This window comes from Tupaia chinensis, unplaced genomic scaffold (genome assembly GCF_000334495.1).
Source record: "Tupaia chinensis unplaced genomic scaffold, TupChi_1.0 Scaffold000152_1, whole genome shotgun sequence".
NCBI classification, from domain to species: Eukaryota; Metazoa; Chordata; class Mammalia; order Scandentia; family Tupaiidae; genus Tupaia; species Tupaia belangeri.
In genome coordinates, this window is record NW_006159623.1 from 1,157,023 (window position 1) to 1,164,810 (window position 7,788).

At 44.8% G+C, this 7,788-nt stretch overlaps 1 protein-coding gene across 1 annotated transcript in view; it reads right to left on the reverse strand.

Annotated features, from left to right (window-relative positions):
• Positions 1–7,788, reverse strand: part of MARCHF3 (membrane associated ring-CH-type finger 3) — a 225,392-nt gene that overhangs the window by 192,968 nt on the left and 24,636 nt on the right. The gene's annotated exons all lie outside the window — the stretch shown is intronic.

Here is a 7,788-nt window from a genome sequence, read left to right on the forward strand (position 1 = left end):
TACCTTTCTCTTCTATCTCCACCCCCATCACTTAGTTTTTTCAATGTTCAGCATAACTAAAAAGTCTAAGTAGGGAATTGCACATAATTATAGTCTCTGCACCAGTGGCAAAGTGATGCTTCTTCTTAAGTACTTGTAATCATCTGTTCCACTCTTCCTTCTCTGGACAATTTACTTAGATGACAGCAGTGTCCTTTATTTCTCTTGAAGGCTCCTTTGGCTTTATTTTTTGTATAGGTTATAAAACATATCAAGAAACACAATATTGTATTTTCCATGTAGTTATACATATGCAAATTATTTCAATGAATAGAGCAAAAGGGGGTGAGTACCTAAACTAAGTTATATTCATTAAAGCTATTTGATAAGGTAAGGAGATTTAAAAGAGTATCATTCTAAACTGAAAACTGTGACTACCCTGGATGTGTTGACCTGTGCTTTCCCAGTGATGGCAGTTTTGTGCTCTAAGGTGAGAACTCAGTGGCATCCTTTGTCCTCTCAACCTTTTCTTTATGACTGTCTTAGAGAAACCTGACATTGCTAAAAATCCCTAACCTGAAAATGCTTCACAGAGCAGGATCTTTGCCAAAATCAGGAATCTTGCTAGTTTGCAAGACGAGAGATGTCATGCAGAACAAAAGGCTGACACTAGAAGTCAGCAATCACAATGGGAATAAATCCCACAATCTGTGGTTTCTGAATGTCTTAATCCTCTCTGACCTTAAAGGAAGGAGATGCCTTATTCTGAAAATAACTTTACAAAGAAAACATAGGGTGAGATGGAGTTAAATTCTAAAACTTAGCTCCTCTGGCCATCCACTCCCAACTTCTAATACCTCTCTTTTTCACCCTGAGTATGAAGTGATGCCCATTTTCTCTTCATAGCATTAAATTCATAACAAAGAACATACAATACTGGCTTGCTCACCTGGTCAAGGAATAGGTCACTCCGAATAATGGATTTTTTCCAGTTGATAGTTAACCTAGTCCCAGGATGCAGTTGTGCCTCTTAACCCATTTTTGAGGGAAGTGTTTTTCTAAAATTTATTTAAAATTTATTTCCCTCCTCCTGCCTTAATGACCAGGGCATGAGTTGTCCTTGTCAATGAAGACTCAGGACCATTGCTGAGGTCTTTGGTACTGGGCAATGCTTCAGTAAGGCCATCAGGGCTTCTGAGGTGATTCGATCACGCTAGTGCATTTTGAGTACCACAGTGAGGCCACAGGTCAAGCCTAGAATAGTGCCTGGCATTGCCAAATCATAAAAGGCATCTTATAAGATAAATTGGATGAGCTTCTCCCATTGCTAGTTTGATTGCTTTCTTCTCATTTTCCTGGGAATAGAACAACTTTCTCTATTTCTACATGTCAAGATCGGTTTCCCCAGGGTTTAGGACTACCCTGTTTTTCTTCTCGTAGGTCAGGTGGACACAGTTTCAACCTCACTCAGTGGGCTCTCAAATCTGTATCTTCAGCCCAGGTCTCTGTTTTGTATTTTCAACTTCATCGGGATGTCTCACAGGATGGCAAATTCACCATATTTCATGTTTCGCGTCCACCAAGCACAACCCAAAACTAAATTTCCCTTCCTTTTATACTCTCCATCCCAGAGAATAAGTACTGGCATTCACCTAATAGCTAAAGCAAGACTGGGAGTCATCCCAGACTCCATGCTTTCTCTCTACTCCACCTCACACCCCGATCTAGTCGATCATGATGTTTGTCAACCCACTCGTAAATATCTTCTCTCTTTCTAACTTTCATTGCCTTGGCTCAAGTTCTCATTTCACTAATGAAATAGGATAGAAATGAACTACCAAACTGTTCTGGACTTCTCTTGAATATGGGATACTTGCACTTTCTGGATGTGCACCAGAGTCACTCCTCACGGCCTGCCTTGCTTCCATTCTCTGCGGAGTGTCTGTGACTATGACTTGCATACACAGGCTCTTGCCTCCCGGAGCTTACTGAGCCAGGGATGGGCTTCTGTCATGAAGGTGGCCACTTCTGACCTGGGTGGCTATAAAATACAAGCTGAATAAAATTCCCCTTTTTGGATTTTGACATAAAGAACCTGAGAGGCTCAGACCATGGTCATGCTGAATGGAGCAAATGAGCGAGCTGCCATCATGAGGAAGAAGCAGACAGGGTGCACAAGCAGGGGAGCTGGAGACCAGGCGAGAACAGGGGAAGAAGGAAGCCGAGGCACTGTGAGAAGGCTGCTGTCTCAGTTTCTGATGGCTCTTTAAATGTGCTTTCTGAAGCCTGGCCACATTGTGAGTCTTACTGTCAGAAGTCCATGAGATTACTGCCGTTATTACTACAAACAACAACCATCAAAAAAATCTTAGTCTGAGAGAACCCTTGTTTTCCCACAACACAGGTAGAGAGTCATGTTCTGGTAAGCCCTTAGAGTGTTATATGTTATGATGAGACATCTGGAAAAAAAGAGGCACAGGAACTATTCTTTTTTTTTTTTTGAGAGGTTTTTGCTATAGGGCGCCTGCGCTCACCAGCCAGAGACAGACAGAGAGACAGAAAGCAAGAAATCACCCCCCAGGGGGGATGGCCACACCACAATCCCTTCTCCTCCATTCTCCTCTCGGGATCTTGGGCATGCATGCACACGCGCCCGGTGTGAGTTTTAAGCCACCGGGTCCAGGATGCGAACCGCGGTCAACTACGTGGGAGTCCAGTGACATAGCCATTACACTAACTGCTGGTTCCCACACAGGAACTATTCTAAGAGAGCAACATGAAACCCCAAATTCAATGTTTATTTCACTCCTTCTTAAAGCATTAGCTACGGGGAGAAAAAAGGTGGTATCACTTTTTCCTTTAGAGGTGGGTGATGAGCTTTTTGTGTCAAAGTTACTCTTCATAGAAGAAAGAATTGATCCATACAAACATAATTTCAGAAGAGAAAGTAATTGCTGCTACAATATCACATGAAAATGACTGTTGTAAATGACAGATTTTCTGATTCTTGTCAACAGTGGGATAATCAAGCCACCTTTTAGATATATACGTTTCTAAATATCTGCCTTTCACTTTGCCAGCTATTAGGACCAGAGGGATTATGGAAGATCTCCAAGACTCTTGGTCAGATGACCACAGCCCTCTGTCCAGTAAGATATGATAAATGAATTAATGAATTAATTGAAGATTTATAGGTTCAAAAAGTTAAGCACAGGTAACTAATACTCTGAATATGGGATACATTCCCATTATCTCTATAAAATGTATTAGATGGGGAATTTTCTTATTCTATTTAAGATAAAAATCCAAGCAGTGTCAGAACTCTTTTTTTTTTTTTTTTTTTGAGAGGTTTTTGCTATAGGGCGTATGCGCTTGCCAGACAGACAGAGAGACAGAGAGACAGAAAGCGAGAAATCACCCCCCAGGGGTGATGGCAACGCCACAATCCCTTCTCCTCCATTCTCCTCTCGAGATCTTGGGCATGCACGCACACGCGCCCGGCGTGAGTTTAAGCCACTGGGTCCAGGACTCGAACCATGGTCGACTACGTGGGAGTCCAGCAACATAGCCATTATGCTAACTGCTGGTCCCAGGTGTCAGAACTCTTTAGAGCATTCTCAGGAACAGTCACTTTAAATCGTGATTAGTGCATCCAACCCTATGTCGATCAAAACTTAGGACTTGGTTTAAAATAAAGTCTTACCTGTTGCCCCACTGAGTAACCGTGTGCATGTGGGAAACCGAGGAAGGGGAGTGTCTTTCTCTCCTTGCTCCTAACAGTTTCTGATCCTTCTAGGCTGGGATGGTAGAAGGCAGGAGAAGTGGGGAGAGCTGGGGATGTTCTTACTGGAATAGCATGTGTAAGCTGGCGTCCTGCTTTGTGGACCTGGTAAATGTTTAAAGCAGACACATTTCCCAGAGGAGGTTACAGATTTCTGGGAGACTGCACCCTAAGTGGGTGATGTCTGCTCAGGAGTCCCCTTGGTTTGGGCAAATGCACTCTACTTGAGCAGCCTCCTCAGCCTGTTGGGAACTAGCTACTCCCCTCCGCCCCCCCCCTCTTCTAAAGCCTGCCTGCACTGAAGGGGTCCTTGTGCCATCCCCTCACATTTGGCCCACATCTGGCCCATGAGGAAACACACACACACACACACACACACACACACGCACGCACACATTCTGCCCCTGGGCAAACTGGGAATAATAAGATCTGCCCTCGGCCTGCCATGGAGGTTGCTAGCTAGCCCAGCTCTCGCATGATTTCCCGTAAGTGTTAGACCACTGTGTTCTTCCTACTCTAGGATATATATTTGACCTTCCAATGAGTTCCACGTATGTCTCTCTCTCTCCCATCAAATAAGGCAACTTCCAACCTTTCTCTTTGGTGGGAACTAAGGGAGAGCATACCTTTTCTTAAAAGAAAAAAAAATCCTCCAAACAAAAAAAAAAGTCTCCAACAATCCCATGTGATTTAGTGTTTGTTGGAATGTAGCACCTATTGTCTCTTGGTGCCTTAACTGATACTTTAGTTTGAACATCCTAAATGTATATTAGGTATATCTTGGGATTTTTGTTTATGAGAAATTCTAACATCAGAAATTTGTTATCTGGGGGGACCAGCAGTTAGCGTAATGACTATGTCGCTGGACTCCCACGTAATCAACAGTGGTTTGAGTCCCGGACCCGGTGGCTTAAACTCACACCGGGCACGTGTGCATATGTGCCCAAGATCCCGAGAGAAGAATGGAGAAGAAGGGATTGCAGTGTGGCCATCCCCCCTGGGGGGTGATTTCTCGCTTTCTATCTCTCTGTCTCTCTCTGTCTGTCTGGAGAGCGCACGCGCCCTATAACAAAAACCTCTCCAAAAAGAGAGAAAAAAAAGAAAGAAAGAAATTTGTTATCTGGGGACCAGCAGTTGGCATAATGGTTATGTCGCTGGACTCCTGTGTTGTCGACCATGGTTTGAGTCCCAGACCCAGTGTCTTAAACTCACGCCGGGTGCATGTGCATGCATGCCCAAGATCCCAAGAGGAGAATGGAGGAGAAGGGATTGTGGCGTGGCCATCCCCCCGGGATTTCTTGCTTTCTGTCTCTCTGTTTCTGTCTTTCTGGCAAGTGCACACACCCTATAGCAAAACAAACAAACAAACAAACAAAAAACCCAAAAACAAAAACAAAAAAACCTCTCCAGAAAAATAGAAATTTGTTGTCTGGATGAATGCTATTTCACCTTTCATCTCTGCACCTTCTATACACTATAGCCATGTGATTATACTCAGGAAAGAAATGCTTCAGTAGAATGAACCTCCAGGCTCTCTGTTTAGCCCAGCTTTTTGAAGGAAACAAATACATTCTTGTCCCCGTAGCTGAGTAGACACTAAGAGAAAGTCTTATAATTTCCCAAGTGGTGGCCCAGGAGAAGGATCAGCAACCTTGGGACCTAACGGCTACATAATTATTGCCCTGCCTGGAGAAGAGAGGGGAAAAAAACACACAGGATACCCAGACCCATGAGTGGGAGATCTTGTCCATGGCACCCCCTGATACCGAGGGGGATGAATATCCTGCAGAACCAGCAGAGGGGACTACTGAGCTCCACATTCTTTTCTTTTCTTTTTCTGAGAGAGAGAGAGAGAGAGAGAGAGAGAGAGAGAGAGAGATTTTTGCTATAGGGTGCTTGCTGAAGAGACAGAGACAGAGAGACAGAAAGCAAAAAAAATCATCCCCCCCCCAGGGGGGATAGCCACACCACATTCCTTCTCCATTTTCCTCCCAGGATTTTGGGCATGCACACACGTGCACCTGGTATGAGTTTTTTTTTGGGGGGGGCGGGGGGAGAGGTTTTCGCTATAGGGCACGTGCGCTCGCCAGACAGACAGAGAGAGACAGAGAGACAGAAAGCAAGAAATCACCCTCCAGGGGGGATGGTCACGCCGCAATCCCTTCTCCTCCATTCTCCTCTCAGGATCTTGGGCACGCATGCACACGCACCCGGCGTGAGTTTTAAGCCACCAGGTCCGGGACGCAAACCACAGTCAACTACGTGGGAGTCCAGTGACAAAGCCATTTCGGTAATTGCTGGTTCCCGAACCTGGTATGAGTTTTAAGCTGCTGGATCTGGGACTCAAACAATGGTTGGCTACATAGGAGTCCAGCAATGTAACTGCTTCGCCATCTGCTGGTCCCAAGTTCTGCATTCTTAAGGACTGGAAGAAGGGCTGTGACAGACTGGAGTGGGAAGGCCAAATAACCCTGTGGGGATTAGGATCTGGGTGGGGGGTGGGCTGACTGGGTGAAGGCAGCAAGCAAGGGAAGCGACAGTCACTAGGGGAAAAGCACAGTAGCTAAGACCCTTAAACACCTTGCTAGTTTCATCTCCTTCATGAGCTACATAGAACTACCTGCCATTTTCTCACTTTGTCATGTCCTTCCACATCGTCATTTTATACAGACTGCTCCCTCAGGATGGAGTACCCTCCTCATTTCCCGCCCCGCTCCCTCACTTCGATTCTGCCATCAAGGCCTGGCTCAGGTCTAAGCCTCAGGAAGCTCTCCTGCCACCTTGCCCATTTGGCTGCTGTACCGTTTCCCACACGTTCCAGTTCCCGCAGTTACTGCACTTGCCTCTTCCTGCTCTCCACGGGTCAATGAGTGTCTCAAAGACAAGGACTGTGCTTTATCCATTTTTATCCTCCTACCATCTACCACTGTACTTCAGTGTTGTAAGGACTGCATTACTTTTCTATGACTCTGTAACGAATTACCATACATTTAAAACAAAACATTTATTATCAGAAGTCTAGGCATGGTGTGGCTGGATTCTCTAATCAGAGCCTCAATGAGCTGAAATTAAGATGCTGGCCATGGCTCCAGTTGTCATCTGAAGCTCTTTGTCCTCTTCTGAGCTTACTAATTATTGGTGGAATTCATCTCCTTGAAGCGGTTAAGACTGATGTCCCCATTTTCCTGCCAGCTGTTGGCCAAGAACTACTGTCAGTTTCTAAGGCTACCCAAAGTTTCTTACGTGTGGCCCCACTCGGCAATTCACAACATGGATGTCGGTTTCCTTATAGACTTGCTGGGGCACATGACTCTGATTTCCTCTCTGTAGTCAGACAGAGAGAATATCTTCTTTTAAAGGCCTCACCTAATAAAATCAGGCCCACTAGGATGATCTCCCATTTGCCCCATAATGTAACATGATCCCAGCTGTGATTTCTTTTTAATCGCCAGAGGGCATGTGTGTTTGCCAGAGGGAAACAGAGAGAAAGCAAGAGGGAGAGAGAAAGAAAGAGAGCGAGAACACCCTTAACTGGATGTGGTCCTGCTGCATCCTCTTCTCTCCATTTCTCCATCCTGTTGGGATTTGGGCCATGTATACATATGCCCATAGTGTGTTTTTCAAGCCGCCAGAACCGAGATTTGAACTGCAGTTAGCCATGTGGAATCCACTTCCCTTAACCTCTAGGCTACAGGGCTGGACCCATAAATGTGATATTTCTACTCATACCCAAAGGAGATGGAATTATATAAGGGTGAGGGTTTCCATGAATTTTGCCTATCATAAAGCTCAGGGAATATTTGTAGTATCAAATAAGTTATATTCCAGAAATTTGTAAATTATAAATACCGCTATTCAATTTTAAGATTTTTTTTTCTTATTGTGACTTTGGAGGGCTAAGATGCTTGCGAATTTGTATGGGATCTAGAATGGATGCAGATGCTGTATGTCAGATAATACAATGAGGCTCCTACAGTAAGTCCCAGGAATACTAGAATTTGGGGCTGGGGTAGGGGCAAGATCTGGCC